Here is a 23,209-nt window from a genome sequence, read left to right as displayed (position 1 = left end):
TTACTGAGTCTTGAAGATCAAATAAATAAAACAAATCATTTAACAACTATTAAGAAAAAGTTTAATTAACTAATTGAAACGTCCGGAATCTACATAATATGTGAAATAAAACATGCGTTAATCACTTGATTAATTTACCGCCACTCCTAAACAGAAATATATGATATATCAATAAAATGTGTCGTTCAATTTTGAGGCATTTGTACTGTCTACATTCTCACAGTAAGTTACCTCAATACACCAAGTATATTCCTTATAAGGGGGTTAAGATACCTGTGAATGCCTTGGAGGCGCTTGAACAGTAGAACTCAGAGCTTTCCACACGAATGAAACTAAATAACATTTTACAAATATTATGAAAGGTTATTTATATTGGTATATTATGATTTATGGATGTACTCAGGTGAGGTTTTGGAATAATTGTTAAATGTTCGGACTCCTCAGTGATTTTTCATACCATAAGATGTAAAACAAATTGCCCCATAACACCTATTTTTCTTTAAACATACGACTTAATAGCTCATTAAAGGTCATTCGACAAAATTCATGCAGGTTCTTGATTTTCTTTCTGTTGATTTTAGACCCAAATAATACAAATGCAAATATAAGGTAAAAGTTCGAGTTAGCCTTTTCCGCCATATTTTATAAATCAAATATCTCAAAAAGGAGCTCCATGACATATCAATATGTTTAGCTTATTTTGATCCTTAAAAGAGGGACGAAAGATACCAGAGGGACAGTCAAACTCATAAATCGAAAATAAACTGACAAAGCCATGGCTAAAAATGAAAAGGACAAACAGATTTAACTAATACTCTTCCAGCTTAAAGTATCGATTTTAAATTCTTGATTTATTTTAATTTTACTTTAGATCACCTAAGTACATCCTTAAAACGTTTCAAAATCAGGAATATACATGTACATGAATATCTTTGACAAATCAATAATCAAAACTAAGTATATTGAATTTATGAATTTTGTAATTACTATTAGAACCTCTTCAAGGGAGACAATACACGCATAGATTCAATAGACTTTTTCGAATTGAAACAATTTTGAATTAGTACAAGGGAGGTCACTCTTGCATACAAAATATTCATCAAAAGAACTTATTAACATAATTAGAGCTCTCCCTTTAATGAAAATTCGAAATTATTAATATAATCAACAGTTATTTATATATAGAATAGTGACAGCTAACGAATGCTTACCCACAGTAAGTTAATTTGCTATTGATATATAGAATAGTCAAGTTTGAAATTTGAACAATTACTCAGCTAGAACTATTTGACGTTCATATCTCACAGTTAACGTGTTTACAAGTTAATTAGATATAGTCGGTAAAGATTATTTCCTCTTAAAGTAGAAGACACAATACATATTGTATGCTTGCATCAACTTACCGAAATATAGTTTTGATTAAAGCCTGAAAATGGAACATTTTGACATTGTTTATTTATTTTCATTCGTGTCGGAATATTTCATGTTATTTGGCAAACGATACAGTTTTAATTATAAATGTTACAACTGTGTGGTTTTTACTCGGTGAGAAATATCTTTTTGTTATGTAAACTTCGTGAAAAAAGGACTAAGATACGATAAAGACAATTGGATCATATGCCTCGGCTGTTGCCTTGAGAGTCTGGTTATTACAAGTCCGTCCACTATATCCGTCGAAAATCATTTTAATAGCTTATTCTAAACACGCTAACGGAATTAAAATCACAATTTTGGATCTCTCGTCACCTCAAACAGACTTAAAATATGTTTAAAAATGGAAAACATAGTTTTATCTCAATATAGCGTGCACATGTCTTATTTCCGCAATATCTGTATAATTGTATTTGTGCTCAACGGTCAATATTCTATACATATTTATAAGTGTAAAGGAAATGAAAAATCATTTTATCTTTATAAAATATAGGTGAAACAGCTTCCATAAAAAGAACTGTTTACTCCGTAAAGCCTGGAACTACTGAGTTAATAATGGAATGTACTGTCAGAACTAGCAAACAAATAAAAGAAGTGTTTTTGGAAAAGGATGATGAATGCAAAAATGGAGATTGTCGTACTTTCAGAGATACAAAAATCTCAGAAAAATATCATTTAGATAGTCATACAGATGGTGCAACCAGAATGCATAGCCTGACCATTAACGGAGTAAGAGCCAGTGATCACGGAAAGTACAGGTGTGTTATCGAATATTACGACGGATCAAAGGATCAAAGTAATCTTACTGAACTCGAAGTGGATTTACAAGATGGTAAGTGTCAGCAGCTATAGAGCATACATTCAATTAATAGAAAAAAAGTAGAATCACAAAAATACTTAACTCCGGGGAGAATTAGAAATGGAAATTCCCTGATCAAATGACAATATCAAAATCTAAAACACATCAAACGATTAGATAACAACTCTAATGTTCCTGACTTGATACCGGCATTTTCTTATGTAGTAAATGGTAGATTGAACCTGATTTTTTTAGCGAGCTTAACTTCTCACTTGTATGAAAGTCGCGTCAAATTCCATTATATTAACAACGGTGCGTAAACAAAACAAAGAGACACAGTAAGGTAAAAATGTCAAAATTAGGGCAACAACATTCAACATTGTGTTTGCATCTTAATCACTATAAAAACAAATATATATTACAAAGAAGCACAATAAGCAAACATCAAATTTAACATCCTCATTTTGCTTTTTTTTACCGATTCATTACTATGATTTACAGGCAATGTTCACGACAACAGAAAGAAAACACTCAGTTATGATTTCTTATTTTCTTTTTTAGAATTATTCACTCAACAGTTTCAAAATAACAAAATAATGACTTTTAGCAATTGATAATTCTAACATATGAATACATGTAACAAAACTAAAATCACATAAATAATTAATGGTCAGTGACATGCATTGAAACACCACAGTAAAGAATAACGGAAGCTCTAGTCTCTAGGTTAACCATCTATTTAACATTTTTAATATTGACACCTGCTGTCTTTCAAAAACATAAATAAAATTTAGAGAGGATTCTAACAGGATCCTTTTTTCCTAAAACATAAAGTGTTGGGTTTTTTTTTCATGCTGAAAACAAAATTAACGAAGATTGAAACTTGTTACATTACAATTTATCAGCAAAACACAACACAATCAAAAACGAAATGTAAGCCATTATTTATATTTGATGCTATAAAGTTGAATAGTGGTCACTTTTAAGCGACACATGCTTTTCAGAGATTATATTGAAAACAATGATTTAACAGTTTCATTATATTTTATCTAACTTCAGGTGAGATAGCATTCATGGACAAAAATAATATGCACTTTGTCAAACCGGGTGGACAGGTGGAAATCAAATGCAATGTCAAAACGAATAAACCAATATCAGCAGTATTTTGGGAAAAGGACACAGGAAACGTTAAAGATATAATCACAGAAAAAACTGATCCTAAGAAATATTGCTTACAACAGGTGGGGATAACAAGAAATCTCACCATAAAGAATGTTGACATTGGTGATATAGGAAATTATCGATGTATTGTGAAATACGAATCCATATTTAAAAGTAACCCATCTGAACTAGAACTAGATGTTAAACACGGTATGTATGATTATGAATAATTATATCTTGTTTAAGGTCTGGGTCGTTATTGCTGTCTTCAGATTATAAGTATTCGTTGTTAACATCCGCAGAGTAGCCAGTACTTTGTCGACATTTGTATTTTCCGATGATACTTTTTTAGGTAAATGTTCAGGTCATACTATCCTGTTCCTATTATACTAGTATATCTACAGTTTGAAATTGGTAATTGATATCTGTTTACGTTGCAAGTCAATTACTGCTTCAATATTATCAAATACCTGTAAATCGAAATTCAGAAAAAAGGATGATGTTGTGACAAATTGGACACATACAAATTATGTTGCTGTTTAAATCAAACTTCTGCTACCAAGCTTAAGGCAACCATCTGACTGGAAGTCCATACTTGTATATTTTTTTTAAGTTTCACGACTCTTCCACGTTGTTCTGATAAAAATTCCAATTGATATATATCATAGAAAGAACAACTGATTATAAATTTTTTTTGTTTTACGGATCATCATAACTTGGTTTACCGATTTTAAATATACGTATGTTAGTTGTCGATTTCAAGTTCTCTTGTAACAGCTCCTATCCCTTCTTAGTCTCTTGATGGTTAACATTAACAAATATGGGTAAGTTCTCCTACTTGCGTATGCAACACAATGGATGACCTAAGTGGAATATGAATTTGGTTTCTCTTTCCAAAGGATCTGATTTCATAATAGAATTTTTGGGTTTGGTTTGTGTTCAGTAATTTCCATTAATTCCTTTTGGTCAATATTAATTTCAAATTTTGTGCCGTTTTCATTAATATCGTTTTGATACCTTAATTTAATTTGCAACTGATATACTCATAACATATAATAAATATAATAAAAAAAAATAAAATAAAACCTTGGAATTATTTTTAAAGAAGACGCTTCAAAGGACGTCAAAGAAAAGGAAAGCCGTGCAACGACTACCCAAGAATCATATGATGAAAGAGATTCCGAACCTTACCAACAAAAACCTGTGCCTTACCAAAAAAAACCGTGGAGAATAAAGCACCAAAACCTACATTCCTTGATCATCCGTCGTCGGATTTCCTGATTGCTTATGCTACACCAGAAGGTAAAACGTATTTTTAACATCAGTAAATGCACGAAGGAGACTTGTTGACTGATATGAAGCTTATAACTTCATAAGTTTTATGTAGACAAATTTTTTTTTTTTGAATCTTCATTTGTGGTAGACAAGACCTAGATCGGCTTTTTCAGGACTATGACAAATATGCTCCAGACCAAACAATTGCAGAGGTCTGCTTTTGACTGGTTCTTAGGCTAGTCACCCTTAAATATGTGGATAGATCTGCTAATGCGAGATGGCCGTGTTTAATGCTCTTCATATCAGACTTCACATTTGATTACATAAACAACATAGCTTTTTGTATAATCTTATTATTCAATTTTCAAGTTCAGCAGCATACTTTACTGTTTTTATAAAATTGAGAATGGAAATGGGGAATGTGTCAAAGAGACAACAACCCGACCTTAGAACAGACAACAACAAAAGGTCACCAATATGTCTTCATTGCAGCGAGAGATTTCCGCACCTGGAGGCGTCCTTCCGCTGGCCCCTAAACAAATATATATACTAGTTCAGTGATAATGAACGCCATACTAAACAAGCTCCTGACTTGGGACAGGCGCAAAAATGCGGCGGGGTTAAACATGTTTATGAGATCTCAACCCTTCTCCTATACCTCTAGCCAATGTAGACGCATAACGATACGCACAATAAAATTCAGTTCAAGAGAAGTACGAGTCTGATGTCAGAAAATGTAACAAAAGAAAATAAACATATGACAATGATACATAAATAACAACAGACTACTAGGTTAACTGACATGTCAGCTCCTGACTATAATTAAACTGACTGAAAGATTATGTCTTCATCATATGAACATCAGACACAATCCCTCTCGTTAGGGGTTTAGTATCATACCGTCATAACATATATGAGTAGAACATAATCCGTGTCATGCTAACAACTTGTTTTTAAATAAATGTGTTTAGTTCCGATGAAAAGACCCTATAAGTGAATCATTATTAAAGCCAAAATATGTAATCTTTAATGACTTGACAACAGTATCGTAACTATATCACTTCTTAATAAGTCTATTTAAAGGTTTTGTTAGCTTCTGATGTGAATACGCACATTTTTGTGCTTTATAAAGAATATTACCATACAAGATTGGATGTGAAATATCTGAACGTATAAGAAGTCTGCATGTTGAGCTATATTTACAAATGATGTCCTTTTACCGATGATACAATTTAGTAAATGTTTAGACTAGTTTGTGATATCGAAAACCCTGGTGTAATATTTTCCCAGTAATACACAAATTTCTCTTGTTAAAATCTAAAACCGTGTTACATACACGAGCGAATCGTGCAAGTTGAAATATATAAACACCGTAAGATGGTGACAAGGGAACGTCACCATCTACAAATGGATGATTAACGATAGGAAATGAAAAATTATCTCTTTTATCATAAATTCTAGTATTAAGCTTTCCGTTAATGATATAGATATCAAGATCGAGGAAAGGGCAGTGGTCATTTGTTAGTATAAGCTTTATTTTAAGTAAGTTCAACAGGATAAATTTCTTTAGAATACATACTGAAGTTGTCATTATTGAGTGCCAATATGTAATAGTAAAAGTTCAATGATAAGTTAATATTGATATTAAAAGACCTCCGAACAAAAAAGGGGTGTTCATATCCCCGAGCCCGAAGGGCGAGGCGATTTGAACAGCCCTTTTTGTGAGGAGGTCTTTTAATGTCAATATTAACTTAATCATTGAACTTTTACTGACTTACAAACCGGCAAAAATATAAGAAAAGTACATAAAAAGCACTTGCAGAAACCTAATTCCCCTGAACTGGACGAGTCTAAATATGTTCAACTTGAATGATAGTTAAACAGTGCTCAGACGGATATATACAATTAACAGTTACAAAATTGAAATGAAAACGGACGGATTTAATGGCATTACATCATATAATTATTTATTTATGATAAAAAAAAAATAGCTTCTAAATAACACCAACTGATAGTTTTATAAAATTAGGGGGTAAATTTATACCTTTTTTGCCAACTTTTCAAAATAATGATTTCTTATTTAATAAATCACGCAATCAAAACCCCATACAGACCTCATTTATAACTGACCAATGAATCATAGTATGCCCCACAACTTCATGCTATATATACTTGATGTGTTTGATCTGTCAGTAATCATGAAATAGATTCCTACAGATCAGACCTTTTAAAACAGTAAGTAAACTCTTCCAACAATTAGCTTTTTAAACAGCTTGTTTCAGAACATCTAATCGGACAGACCTAAATGCATAAGGCAGTGGCGGTTCCAGAGGGGGCGTAGAGGGCGTATCCCCCCCCCCTTTTGCTCGGACTTTTTTTTGTAAAATGATTAATCAGACTAGACTTCGTAAACTTTGCCATTTCCCGTGTCTTTAATTTTTATACGACAATTCTTTACTTATTAGATATTTTTCGCTGGTATTTACTTATCATGTCAAAGTCATGTGATTCGCTATGGTGGAGTTAATGAGTGCGTCGAAAAAACGTCACTCAGTCATTTTGAAATTCAAAATACAGTAACACATTGCTTACGCTGAGACCATGGAAGTATTATATTAACAGGAACTACTACGACCCGACTTCAAACGTTTCATCTGCGATGCCGCGCACAATTTAATGACATGTTAATTAGCTTGAAACATGGCACGTTATTTACATACCAGCGTGTGGTGCCCTACAATATTGTCATTCTCGGTTGCTTTCGGGATTACGGAAATAAACGAAGAAATCGAAAGTTGTTATAAATTCGTAGGAAACAGCAATCGGCAAACCTCGGCAGATTCCGTTACCCTACATCTGCATACGTGTACCGATTGAGTGATTGATGGATTAATGCGAGTTATCATTAATTCTATAGAAAAACACATTGACGATGGAAATTTGTACCAAATTTATTGAATAAATGCCCCATTTTTATTGATTTATTTTTCGGTATATTGGACTATATGTAATATATTTCGCAAGTTGTGATTATATAATAACTACTGTTTACTCCACTGAGTGGCACGCATTTCCTGCATATTTAAGACGATTGTAAAGTATCGTTCTGATCAAATCAAAAGATCAAAGAGATTTTAGATCAATGTAGGAATTGTTAAGCTTCGCTCTAAATCCAGGGTAAGATCATTGGTTGGTATATACGAATGTTCAGCTGAACCCCGATGTGTTGAATTCTTTTTAGTACTGCGACTCAAGGATTTGTATAGTGACATTATACAAATTCTTGTGCGACTGTTTAATAATATTTACCGGTATCATTTGGACGGTTTCATTTGGTCGGATAGTGATAACATATTTTAGGGGACAGAAATGTATTATATAAATAGCTATATAACGTGTTAGATCTCTGCTGTATTTTGTTGATTGGTACTTGCTCGATTAATTTTCGTATTGTAAACTGGAAATTTCTACTTTCCAGGATTATCCAGTAACTTAACCATATATATTACTCTAAACTTCACAGTTTTAATATTTATCAAATATATTTATTGTTAACCGGCGGTAACCGGAACACACCTTAATCGCGATTTAAACTTCACCCACAAACTAAGAAAATAATGTCACTCACTATTTCAAATCGTTGTAGAATAAATAATTCTGGGCCGATTTTCATTTTTTATGCATCAGTCGATTTGTTTAAATAAGTTGTTCACGAATAAAGGTTTACCGACGCGATTGAAATAAGTAAAGGTATTTTCCGACAGGTAATATTGTTAAGCTGTCTCGATTAAAACCAAGTGATTGATAAGAAGTATCTCTGGTCAATTTATGACCGCTGCATCGCAGATAGTCACAAAAGAAATTAACAACAGTGTACTAGACAGTTTCCATATCTTTTCTATAGGGCTACCCGGGTTATAAATAAATGCTAATTAATCGTTGTAGTTCCTGCCAATATAATACTGCCATGCTGAGACTGACAATCATGACACCTTCAAAGCGACACGGGATTGAGCATGTTTAACACCCAAACACCCCATCCTATTCTAAAGAACATAAGTTAATTAACTCTCGTTGTATCTTACTCGGTTGACTCGAAATTTCGGATGAGTCGAAGTTTTCACGTGGTCTAAAATAACATACATGTAGCTGAATAATGATCCCCACTCAGTATAAGCTCTAGATATATTTTAAGTCTAAGGTACCGGAACCATTTGATTTGAGGGGGAAGTCTGAGATATATGAGTGAACAAAATCTGACTCTGTTGTTTGCCTTGAACAAAAATGCTGGCCGTATCTTGATTGAAAACAATACTCCTATCCACTTTTTTGCTATAAGAAACGAAAATTTCCAACAGAATCATTTAACATTAAATAAACATTATGAATAAAAAACGGGCGTATTTTTTTTTTGGAAGGGTGGAGCAGTTCTGCTGTTTCGCCGAACTGATATATTGTTTTTTCCCTCAAGACCAGACTGCAACCTGCCTGCTGGGTGTAGCCTTTATGTCTCCATTTATCGACCGTCGTTCATAAATTCGTTGTCATTTCAGACTCATTCGTAGCCTTTTGTTGATTTAAAAACCCTCACTTCCCTTCATTTTATTTGGTGAAACATAACAACCAATCATTTGAATAAAATTGCGTGTTCGTCTGTTTTAACTCGTGTCGGTTGTATTGTAAATTTCTTTGAATAGCCCGGCGTATATCTTGTTTATTACAAGAAATCTAACGAAGTTATGCTCACTTAACATACAACAAACGAGAATTTTCCCGGTCTATTTTTCACTGACAAGTCTCACATCAAATATATCAGTACATAGCTTTGTATCCATACTATCATTTTATGATAGACAGTTAATAGGGAGAATAAAGCATCAAAAATGTCCTACCCTTACACTTTACAGCAACTATAAAAAAAAAAAAATACGTGGCCCACGTCAGTAACCGTTTAAAAGGTGCATTTTACAATTATTTAGTGTTTTTTTAGGCTAAAAAAAAGTCCAAAAAACTTTTCGCCTCGCTACGCTCGGCAAATTTTTTAAAACTTCGCCCGCCCTTTTAAAAATCCGGGATCCGCCCCTGTAAGGTCCTTCACAATATTCATCCGGTAAATGTTCCTTTTGTTTCTGATTTGGTAATTTAGTTATTTTCCTACATTACGTTAAAAAGCAAAATAATCAGTTTTGCTTATTCAGTCCAATTAGAATGAAATTCAAAACAGTGTGGCTGTGGCCATTGATTGACACATTTAATTCATCCATTACTTGGGACAATTTAAGTGAACGTTTGTATGTAACGACCACTGCTCACTATGTACTTTTTAAAGACACTTAAACTATGGGGTTCACCAAAGGTTCTCAACACCTTAATAAAGTAATTCGAAAAATTAATCAGAAATAACACGATGTTTTGATATATATCAATTATATAAATCAAAACATAAAGGTTATTCTTGATTAATTTTTCGAATTATTTTATAATTAAAGGCGTTAAGAAACCTTTGGTGACCCCACAGTTTAAATGTCTATCGTAGGTACGTCGTGAACAGTGGTCGTTACAGACAAACGTTGACGTAAATTGTCCCAGTCAATGGATGAATTTAATGTGTCAATCAATGGCCACAACCACACTGTTTTGAATTTCATTCTAATTAATAGATCTTACTTTATTTGTGTTTTTTTTTTAAATAAAAACTATGTATGCAAACTTCAATGAATAAAACCGTATTAAACTAGGTTTCACTGGCCCGATCAAAACGTGTGAGGTGAGATATATTCGCAAGTTCAATGCATTATATGAAAACAAACTCTTTAATATCGTCGTCCGTTATTCCCTTTTCAAGTCTAAATGAAGCACAAATACCTGAAAAAACCTTTATCTTTCTTAGTTTTATCCTTGCCTGACAAAAAAAAATCATATGTTATAAATCGTATCGAAACAGTAGATAAGAACCATAGTGAAAAAATATTTAAAACCTTTTTTTAAGCAGTCAGTTATGTGATAAACTGAAGAGACCCCCCCCCCCCCCCCCAAAAAAAAAACAACAACAACAAAAACAACAAACAAACAAAAAACAATAAACAACAACATAAAAATATAAATGGAAATTGTAAATTATAGCATTTTACAAGATCTTGTCTTTGTGTGCTAAATACTAGTACAGAGAAATCAATTAAGTTGATTGATTGTTGTTTGCTTTACGTCCAGTAGCATATATTTCATGCATGTTCATGACTATAACACATAAATTTTAAATGCAATAGGTAGGTCGTACAATTGAAGGTCGACAGTGAGGTTAGACGTGAAACTTAAAAATACCACTGGAAAATGAGGGTATATTGAATAGCGGCAGAAATTTAGACTTGAAACCGCTTGCAATATTCGGACCACTCAAATAATAAGTGCAAGAGTTTTTAATTTGCCGAGAGCGTTGATCCATAAAATATAGGAAGATGTGGTGTGGGTGCCAATGAGACAACTCTCCATCCAGATAATAATATATAAAAGTAAACCATTATAGGTCAATGTACGGCCTTCAACACGGAGCCTTGGCTCACACCGAACAAAAAGCTACAATAAAGGGCCCCAAAATTACTAGTATAAAACCATTCAAACGGGAAAACCAACGTTCTAATCTATATAAAAAACGAAAAACGAGAAACACGTATAAATTACATAAACAAACGACAACTACTGTACATCAGATTCCTGACTTAGGACAGGTGCAAACATTTGCAGCTCCATGTTTACGTGTAGGTTTCAATATAATTTCATGCATCCAATTTAGGTAAGATACTTTTAGCTCGCTTTTGTAACTGTGAGAATTCTGTGAAGGTGTATTTTGTATTGTATTTTAGTTTTTGGTTTTGGTATGATATTTTGTACTACCGATCACTACTGTCTCCTGGTTGGTCTCGTGTGGGGGTGTTAGCCTCGAGAGCGGGAGGTCATTTGTTCGAGTCCCAAACGGGTCAAACAAAGACGTTTATTAAATTGGTATTCTATTTCAACGCTAAACACGTGGCATCTTGGAGTAAGAGCACAGACTGGCCGGCTCAGAGTCGGAAATGTGTCCGGGTCGGGTGAATTTTCTTCCTGCGAACTAATATCTTGTGAACTTACACGATAAAAAAAAACAGACTCAGCTTGTCAGTCTAGTAAAAAAACGGGATTAATACTCTTACTATATTTACATGTTATCGTCCTGAATATTAATTTGATTCGCCGCTGGTCGTCATCCATTATCATCATTTATTTTACCATTATATTATACAGTGAAGTGTTTTTCTTTTACTGGTTTATACTACAACTTCTTAAATTTTTACAGATCAAAATTAAAATATGGCAGGTAAAAATTTTCAACCAAACACTTGTGATTATCTTTGACGGTAAATAACATTAAATCAAAATGTGCCTTTTCGAATATATATATTTGACGGAAAATATTATTGAATTAACTCCGTATAACTATTATTTAGTCATGGGTCGGTTTTGAGCTTATTATTCTGTATTATATACGCATGATCTTTCTATAAAAATAATATATTTTTATTTATCTGCGTCTTTGGATTGCTGTCACATTAATGTATACCTTTATATCCTTTTATTCAAAACAAAATGATTCGCTTCGTTATAGAAATATTGACATCTCTGGAGCTCTCCCGTCCCATAGTAACTGTATACCCTTGTTAAATGGGAGCGTTCGTTTGGCTTATTTGATATATAAATACACAGCTTTGTCCGATCAGAATATATCCGATGCCTGGTGCAGTGAGAATTTCACGCTATCTATACCTAAAAAAAACATTAGAGGGAAAGACGATCTAACCACGAGTTGAATGATTGAAATGTGTAAACAATAAGAAAGGTCAGCTAAATCTTTTCAAATAAGTCGCATGCCTGATTTTAACAACATTTTTTGTTACTTTTGCTAGAACAATAGTAGATGAAAAAAATATATAACAAAACCGATCAGCAAGACAATATAAAAAAAATGAAACGCCCAAAATAAGTTGAATCTTTTTATAAATTGTTGTCAACCTTTTTTATATTTTGTTTTGCTTTTGTGACAACTATTATACATGTACAAGTCTTGAGATACAAATAAACTTTAAACATCAAATGTTGTCACCTAGACGAGGCAGCCGTCATTGTACGCTTCAATATATGAGTTATTGCCACTCAATGAAGATTGTTTTTCTGTTCTAGTCCCCTCCCCTATTAGTTTTGTTGGAAATTATACAATGTAATCCTTGATTATTATTCAAATGTAAATAATAATAAAATATATAAAAATTGGAAAACTGTTTTGAGACTATAATCAACTGAAGACATATAATTATACATCACTAAATGAAGCTGATTAATTTATTGCTCCTTTGTGTCCAGTGGCAAATATGTCATGCATATTCTCGACTATAGATGCAAAGCTGATCAATCTGAAGCAATTGCTTACACTTTTTAAAATAAGGCAGAGCGTTCGCTAGAGGTAAAACGAATGCCGTAATAGTTAAATTTGAACCCTAATGATTGAACTCGTAAGTTAAGCTATTAGCCCCCCTTTCCTCTTTTTCTCCATGATAGACGAAGGCCATAAACAAATTAAAACGGCATGAATATTTACAATCAATAACGGCCACTATAAGTAAATGAGATATGGCCTTTTTTTTATATAAATAAATTCCTATTGCACCCAACATCTCCCGGTTCGGGACAGGTTATTATTTCCACAAAATACCGCCTGATTATTGATCGGATATTTAAAGCAACCAAAAGCACTTTGATTCAAACAAATTCTTAAATCGTAAATTAAGGTATTTTGCTGGGTGTTTTTTCCCGATCCTATTTCGGACCCCCTGATTTTAAGAGGGCGTATCTAATTTGTCATGCCCGATTAACTTTAAGTAAATTGAACCTCAACTTAAAGCCCTACATCGGGTAAATAAGTTCGAGGTACAATAAGTAGACAATAGAAATCCTTTGTGACATGAGATCGTCCGAGGTTTCTCAGATAATTATTTTGCATTGATAACAATGAAAAATGCACGATCAGGTTTGTAAATCATCGAAATATCTAAAAGTATTATTCAATGTTTGTATCAAATGTTGTTTCGATGTGTCTTTGCTGATTTTTGTCATTTTTGGTGACTATGTTGAACCCATCCTCCCGTCGAAATAGAAATAAAGAATACTACAGATACAGTTAAGTCGACCTCATATCTTGACTTACATCTAGAAATTGATAATGAGGGTCGGTTGAAAACAAAACTTTGCGACAAAAGAGATGATTTCAGCTTTCCAATTGTGAAATCTCCATTTCTAAGTAGCAACATTCCAGCAGCACCTATATACGGGGTATATATCTCCCAATTGATACTATATTCCCGTGTTTGCATTTGCTATCATGATTTTCTTGATGAGGGTTGCTGCTCACAAGGAAGCTATTAAACCAAGAGTTCCAAATGGTGAAGTTGAAATCATCCCTTCATAAATTTTACGGACGCCATCACGAGTTGGTTGACCGTTATGGAATAACCGTTTCACAAATGATATCGGATATGTTCCTTACGTCGTAACTAGAATCCCCTTTCTTACATGATTGTGACCTACCGAACAGAATAAGACTATTTATCGGATTTGTTATCACATAAGCATCACGACGGGTGCCACATGTGGAACAGGATCTGCTTACCCTTCCGGAGCACCTGAGATCACCCCTAGTTTTTTTGGGGGGTTCCTGTTGCTTATTCTTAAGTGTTCTATGTTGTGTCATGTGTGCTTTTATTGTCTGTTTGTCTTTTTTTCATTTTTGGCCATGGCGTTGTCGGTTTGTTTTCGATTTGTGAGTTTCACTGTCCCTCTGGTATCTTTCGTTCCTCTTTTGTAACTCATAGCAATACAAAAAACAGGTCCGCAATCAATGGTGCACAGTTAGTTCCCATTGGAATTCCGATAACCTGACGATATACGGAATCTCCAAAGCGAACAAAAATGGTATCTTGTAAAAATGCAAGGGCAGATATAGTATCAAAGCATGTCCAATTGACATAGTTCTTTTGTTTATTGCTACTAAAAAATTACCTAAAAGAGTTTGAACATATATCTTTACATTCTGTCTTTTTAAATGCCCATTTGATAAGGTGTGTGATTTTTTTCTTAAGTAGAATGTGAGGCAATGGGGTATATAGGGTAGAGAAATCAAAACTTTGAACAGACTCAAAATCACCAATATAAGCATGTAATTTATCAAGTACTTCCAACGAGTTTTTGACACTCCAAAAGTAATAAATTCCACTATTTTCAAAGGCCTTATTTAGACAATTTATTATCAGGTTTTTGATTGTACAAAGTGTACTGGAAAGAAGAATAGACAATTTAGTAGTGGAACAATGGCTTGAAGACGAAATAAATCTAATATGTAAGGTGTTTTGTGTAGCTTCGGAAGCCAATACATAGTTGGGACTTTAATTTCATTGTATTCTGTTCTGCTTGTAAAGCGGTAGCTTAAAGTTTATGTTTGTTACAGATGTCGTCTTCTGAAAATCGAGTCAGTTGGAATGTTGGTGAATTTGGTGATTTTTTTTTTCAGAACCTCAATGCAGGAACATATATTTTAACATACTGTTCCCAGCTCAATGTAAAATTTACGTAAAACAATAATAATATTATTAGCAGCTTTATCGGCGAAAACGAATTCCTTGGCTAGTTCTTTTAGTTTATGTATGATACGAGAAATAAGTTTATTGTGGTTGTTGTTAATAGTAAAATGTTCTTTAAAATGTTTAATACATATATTAACTATGTCCATTACTGAACTAAAAAAAGAGTCCAAAGATTTTTTGTCAGCTTTTTCCTGTTTTTGTTAACATCATTTTGAAAGACAACTTAAAAAAGAAATATGATCTCATATATTTAAAGTAGCTGCATGTAGGTTTAAACTAAATACGAAATAAAAATGGCTTCTGATCACGGTCAAAATTGAGCGTTGCCTCTTTTTCCGGTACTAGTAAGTCGTTTTTGTATCTCCATGTTTAATCTAGCCATTTATCAACATTTTCTTGCAATACGTAAAAATGCATATTTTCTTACATGTAATTATGATATATCTTTATTATTATTTAGGTACTAAAGCTTGGCTGCATGGTACTGTTGGTTCTTGGTTTATGAATGCCATTGTATGGACTTTTAAATACCATGCGCATGAAGAGGAATTACACCATTTACTTATCAGGGTATGTTTTATATACATTTCGTATAATTAAAACTTCTGCTATGTGAAAGAGTCTTAGTTGCTATATAAGTTGAGAATTAACATGTTTAATTGGAAATGCTTAATACACTAGGAAATATTTGAAATCAATACAACAAAACCATGAAAACTGCAATGACAGTTGTAGAAAATCAACAGAAAAACATTATTTTTTTGTGAAATTCATTTCTTCGAGAAGATCCTACAGAGTGATCCTTCAAATCCTACAATTTATTTCAAAATCAGAAAATACTTGCCATTAACACTAATGTTTTAAGCTCTATCGAGTGGTAGTAGTTTGGTGTGTTCCCTTAATTAACAATAGATATGACAAACAAAGACTCAATAATAAAACTTGAATGTGAAAACTAATGATTATTCGTTTTCCCCGAACAAAAGAAATTGAATTCACGGTGTCACAAAATAAAAGTTCCTTCATAATTTAAGTTCAAAATGAAAAGTATATACTCGAATATTATTTCCACTGAAATATATATTACAGTCATTACATGTTCCTAACGGAATGAATGGTAAATAATAATTGCTCCAACATGGAAAAATATTACGACATTGTTTTTAACAAAGTGTCGAGTTGAACTCTGTTAGGCGGAACACATATACATTGACACTATACTGGAAACTAAAGCTTAGGCAACACACATTTATTACAACTGCAGAATAAATAAAGGAAACAGTAGTATACCGCTGTTCAAAATTCATAAATTGATTGAGAAAAAAAAACAAATCCGGTTTACAAACTTAAACTGAGGTATATACACCAAATATAAGAGGAGAACTACGACACAATGGAAACACAATACTAACATGTTACACACACAAAAACGAACTATAATATTTCAATGGCCATTTTCGGACTTAGTACAGGACATTTTAAGAAAAAAAATTGTGGGTGGAACCTGGTTTTGATGCATTCCAAATCTCCTACTTTTATAGCAATGTTAAACCTACTTTTATGGCAATGTTAAATATAACATTAAAATGACCGAAATATATGACAGGACTACAATATAAATAAATGGGAGAACATAAAGGACAGAGTAGCTAACAAAGGTTACCAGGTTCAAAATCTTATACGCCAGACGCGTGTTTCGTCCACACAAGACTAACCAGTGATAGTCAGAAGTTCGATAGCCAAAAAAAACAAAGTTGAAGAGCATGGATGACCAAAAGTTCCAAAAAAGCTGTGCCCAATACGGCTAGGGTTTTCTGTCTGGAATAAAAACATCCTTATTATTTAAAATAATTCATACTTTTGCAAACAGTATTTCTTTTTTTTTAAATGACTGTATAATAGATATACACGATAAAACCGAAGTGGTGACTAACTACAGAATAAAACCAGCACATAAAAATTCACAGCCGAGATAGCCAAAGCAATAAACGCACAAAGTGACGTCACATTTGAAATTCTGAAAATTTCCCCAAAATAGGATTAAATTAGAATAGAATTCAAGATTAGATGTGTAATACCAATATAACATCTTTTAATAACAATGAAAATTACAATTATACTTATTGATATCAAATTGCGGTAGTAATTAGATAATTAATTGTATTATCTAGCTATGTCCGTGTTTCTTCTAAATCAAAGTTTTCGAGTAATAAAAACGGTTTGCTGTAGTCACATTAACATTCGATGTATACTTATTGTCTTTTCGGTGATAAACAAAAATGCTGACTGTACAAGGGAAAAAATTTAAATATTAATATCGGTTTATAAAATAGATATCTTTTAACTATCTTCTATACAATTTTAGAAATAGTCTAGAGATTTTAGGACAATGCATGTTTCTGCGGTCTTTTCCATTTCTTCACATTCAATGTTTAAATGGATCGTTTGAATATGATTAGTAACTAATTAATTTAAGAATATTATTTATCTTTGCTGCATGTTAATTGTATGTTTTCTATTACTTTCCCTCGTCAAGCTGCACATATATGCAGATGTTTCGAAGAGGAATATGATTAGTGAAAAGTAATTGAAGTTGATACTCCAAGAATGTTTTCGCACAGTAACATTATGAAACAGTTTTTTAGCAAGCTCCTATAGACTGTTGTTCTCGTCATTTGCTATTTTAGGAGAGGAATAAAAACATTAAATGGAAGTTCTGTTTTCATTTCGATCTATTTTTAGTTTTACTAATTAACAGAATGTTTTTGCGTGACTGTGTAATTGATCAAGTTGATATGAAGGCCACTTTTCTAAACAAGACACACATTGAAAGCTTAGGATTAAAGTGTTTTGAATTTTCTCGGCGTTTAGTGTTTTTGTGATTTTACCTTTTACTGGTCCAAATATTGTTTTAATCTCATCATCTCAATTCATTTATTTGATGATCAAATTAACACAATATGAAACAGTTTTATAAGTTTTAATTTTAATGAATACGGGTGATACTTTGTTTATAATGTCTGCATAACAGAAGTATACGAATGACATGTATTTTCGTTCAAGGTGAACAGATTGGTTGGGAAAGGATGTACTTGGTCGAATGATATGACTGTTGCTGAGGTGAAATCGAACCTGAGAAAAAAGTTATACTTTTTCCCAGGAATCTATGGAAACCCAGCAGAACTATTCAAAGACAAAAAGCCTGAATAACTAGAAAGTATTTCGAAAAGTTATATTTTTTGTTTGCTTCTACTTAGTGTTATATGTAATCATTATAGTATTTTTATGCTTATGTGTATTGCAAACGGTTCAGTTGAATTCACTTCAGCAAAATAAATAGACCTTAACAGAAATTCTTAATCAATAATGGAACAAAGAGACGCAATGATGAAATATAAGTTGATACATAGTGTTTGGTACCAGAATGCATCACTTATTTAGCATATTTAGTCACAAGGAGGGTAGTGTGAAACTGTCCAAGGACAATTTACCATATCTTTGACATGTATCAATATCAATGTTCGTAATGTAAACACTATGATACTACGTAAAATTGCAATTACGTTTAAGGTACCACCTTCAAATGCGTTCCAGTAATTAACTAACTAGTCCACACTTATACCATTTTTTAATAAATAACAAAAATCATACAGTACCCCTGTTATGAGAGAGACTACATTACATATGGATAGTATTTGTTCAGCTCGGACTTATTTTACACCGATTAATGGTTAATCATATATAAAAAGAGAGTAACTTGTTATAGCAATCCCTGGTCACAAGTAAGGACACACAAATGTAATAGGTCATATGTGTATTCTAGTACAGTATATATTCAATATGTGTTGATGTAAATATCAAAATTTTGCCATTGATAGTGCTAAACATATTTTTATCAGAAGATATTGGATTTACTGGAAAAATACCATACATAAGAATGCTGATGATAAAAAAGAAAAATTCCTTATAATTCAAAAAAAGAATATAAGTGCTCATCTTTTTGCAATTGAGAAAAGGTGGAAATGAATAATCGATACAAATCAAAGAGTGTGCGTGGAATGGAGAATATGCAGGTGTTTAATTTTTTTTATTGAATGCACTTCAAAGGAACATAATTATATTCTTGAGGAAATATGCATTTATGTAAACATTTCCCCAATATATAAACAGGGACAGTTTATTTGGTTGATGTCAGTGAGTCTGAGTTAATTTATTAGTGTCAATACTAGTTTAAACATATTTATTTACAGTGGATTGGGAAACAAGTTATTTTAACTTGTATAAATCCCTTTCCACTTTGTCAAGATGATTTAGTTGTAGTTTTGGTGTATGAAAAACATGTTCTTCTAGGGACTAACTATACATGTTGTAGTATTGTACAAATGTTTTTGACTTTCTTTATATTACAAAGGATTAATGTTCTACTTATTATTTTGTTTATTAACACCCTCGTTTACTGTGGATAGTTATTAATTAATTATTTTTTTCAATTTATTATATCTTCAAATTACTGTATACGTATAAATAATGATAAAGATTTGCACAACGGTACTGATATAAGATGTTATAATACGAAAATGTTGTTATTATTTAATAACAACATTTTCGTAAATGTTGTTACGATTTAATAACAACATTTTCGTATTATAACATCTTATATCAGTACCGTTGTGCAAATCTTTAGACTGATATAGTTTTTCCTTATCTGCATAGTATCGCCTATTCTAGACGATCCGGTACATAGTAAATTTGCTGGTTGGTCGTTTTTATAGACTTTTATATATATATATATATATATATATAATAAAGAAACAATATCACAATTGTTCATACATTTCGGTCATTATAGCCTTCTTCATTGGAATAAATTGCAACATTGAAACAACAGTTTAAATACATAGCTTAATTAAGCTCTTAAGTTTTATCATTGTTTTTTTGGTTTCTTTTTTTTTTTGTATCCAACAGGCTTCTTGGTTTTTTTTCTGCAATTGGCTGTGCCAATTACTCTTTCTATTGCAGTAACTGCTGTTACATATATTTTGATATTTTTACCTATTGCGTTTGTTAGTTTTTTTTTCAAATTCGGTGTCAATATAATGAAATTTAATGCGACCGTCATACAAGTGAGATGTTAATCTAGCTCTAAAACCAGGTTTAATCCACCAAATATATTCCTGTTCCAGATCCATGATAATTGTTATTTATTCGTTTGATATGTTTGACCATTAGATTTTGCCTTTTGATAATGTACTTTCCGTTTTGAAGTTTCCTCGGAGTTCGGTATTTGTTTTGTTATGTCATCTTGAAAATTTTATCGCTTGATTATTTTGAATGAAGTGGGTGCTACTTATTCGTGTGTTTTGGTTGGTTTTTTTTTTTATTTTTTAAAAACGTCAACGAGCCTTTTAATAGGATTTAATACAGTCTTTTTGTTCGTGTTCGTATTTAGAGGTAAACCTACTGGCTAGTCACTTCAACATCGAATTAAATGGTTTTAATTTCTTGAAAATAAGCAAACAAATGTATTATCTTGTATCAATTAAAAAAAGAGACTAACTCGCGTTAACCCGCGTTCACCATAAATATTACATGACTTAACTTAAGTAATCCATGGCATCCAATAACAGAAGTTACCGGCTAAAAACAAATTCCAATGAATAGACATGCAGTTAATATATCTATTATGAGTTTATGTGTAGTCAATTTTGAGAAGAACAATAGAAAATGGTTCATGTTATTACTGCAGAATTGGCCAATATATATTTTTTGCGTAAACGATTAATGCAAATATTCAATGTAATATATTTATAACAAGCATGTAAGACGTCGTCAACCGACATATTTCTGGATTTCCTGTATAAATAAGAATACAGAGTTTTAGCTCCATGCAATTAGTTTCAGCGACAAATATATTATTTGGCTCAATCGAACTTTTACAGTTAATAATATAGTTCACCGGTCCATCTCAGCCATTATTTCTGATGATTTGTATAGCTAGACGTTTGAGCAGATCTTTCGGCAAAGAAGTATTTCAAATAATTATATATTGCACAGACCAATACAAAAAAACACTCAGAAAAATGTACGACGCAAGACATTCGCAGTGCAATTTAGACGTAGCAATTGCTTGAAAAAAGCAGTGGCGTGAAAATATTCTAATCGCATGAATAATTTCCAAGCTTCTGCATTATAAAACACTAAAACTAACTTAATTGGTCGGTAATTATAACTTATACGTCTATACAATTGCTACATAAACTAAAAAAAAACAATGCATTTGTTCTAACACAAGTATTTTTTTATAAGAAAGCTTGTACAACATTTTGCATCCATAGTGAGAAAATTATGTCGAATACTAGTATATACTTTCTTGCCGAGTTATATCTCCACACCCTAAATGATGAGATGATTACCGAAATGATTAACAGAGTCTTAGGTGGCGTTTAAGTACTAAGTGTGTTGTGTTCAATATTTAGGGTCCACCTTAGTGTCCAGTAAAATTTCAACATTTATTAAACTATTTACGGGTAATATTTTTCATTGCATAAAACATACATAAAGAAGGTATGTTTTTATCATAATTTCGCGTTTCTCTGGCGAAAAAGGAAAAGTCTAACTAGTAGTCGATGTACATAGCGTACACATTACGATATTAGTACCATTTATTGTTTAGATTCTTGAATGGAGGCAATAGAGAAATATCAACAGCCTTAACAGTTCAATGTTACAATGTCATCTAAGAATGTCTCTCAGCTAGCTATAAACACAGGTTTAACCTACCATTCTCTACTGACGAGAATTCCTGTACCAAGCCAGGAAAATGACAATTGTTATATGCATTCGTTTGTTACGTTTGAGCTTTTGTTATAATTCATTTTCGTTTTGATTTTTTTTTCTCAGAATTAGGTAGTTTTTATTATTTTACTTTTTGATACTATATCAATTTCATGATCAAGCGCTGGATTGACACACACTTCTGTTTAGTTAAAACAATGCTTGACTATTGTCCACCAGATAAAGTATAAATGTATTAAAGCAAAATATAATCGAAATCCAGCATTCAAAAAATGAAATAACAATGACAACTGGTTGGTCGCTGTCTGTCATATTGGTTTTTATCTATTGGTATAGTATTCAGTCAGTTAATCTTTTTTCAAGTATTTCTAATTGATCATCTTCTAGTAGCTGACTATACGATTTGGTTTACCCCTTGCTGAATGTCATATTGATACCTATTGCCCTTTTTCTTGTTGTGTCGTTATACCATATCTCCTTATGTGTATACATGTACTAATGTCCCCGACTCATTGGTCAGTTAAAAAAAACTCTTGTAAATTCATCAATCGACAAATTGAAGACTTTAAGATATAAAAAAAAAAGATTACAATCGGCTTCTCCTGTTCTGTGTTTTCTTCGAGTGTCTCAAATTTTAAATGTTTGGTGCATCCGATGTTTTCTATTTCAGTTATAGATATATAATCCAGCAACGACTTCAGTAAATGCAAAGTGCAGGATGTATATTGATTTGTGATGATTGAAGTTTGTTTTCCTTTAGTTTTATCGTTTTGGTAGTAATAAAGAATTAATCAACATGAAACCCCAAAACTGAACCTACAAGCACACTCAATAGATAAAATCAAAGAACGTTTGGAGTTCCTGGAAGCTACTTGAATGTTTTAGATACATAATACATTATCTTCATCAGTAGGGTAATTTGGATACATTCTAGAGCTTTTCTAACGGTTTCACTCCATTTATATTGTCTTGAACTTACAACATTGTTATGCAACTCAAATTTAATAGCAAATCTAAATTACCAGTGGTCTATGCGAGATAAGGTTTCATTTATTTTCCCATATTTATTGTTTTTCACTAACGA

At 32.2% G+C, this 23,209-nt stretch overlaps 1 long non-coding RNA gene across 1 annotated transcript; it reads left to right on the top strand.

Moving 5' to 3' along the window:
* The first annotated feature begins 1,941 nt into the window (after positions 1-1,941).
* Positions 1,942-19,758, top strand: LOC143083811 (uncharacterized). The gene is made up of 5 exons (XR_012980896.1): positions 1,942-2,263; positions 3,290-3,601; positions 4,497-4,693; positions 15,791-15,900; positions 18,394-19,758. It is a non-coding gene; the product is annotated as an uncharacterized LOC143083811 (long non-coding RNA).
* Positions 19,759-23,209: the final 3,451 nt, after the last annotated feature.

Source organism: Mytilus galloprovincialis, chromosome 1 (genome assembly GCF_965363235.1).
Source record: "Mytilus galloprovincialis chromosome 1, xbMytGall1.hap1.1, whole genome shotgun sequence".
NCBI lineage: Eukaryota > Metazoa > Mollusca > Bivalvia > Mytilida > Mytilidae > Mytilus > Mytilus galloprovincialis.
This window is presented reverse-complemented; position numbering and strand designations above follow the sequence as displayed.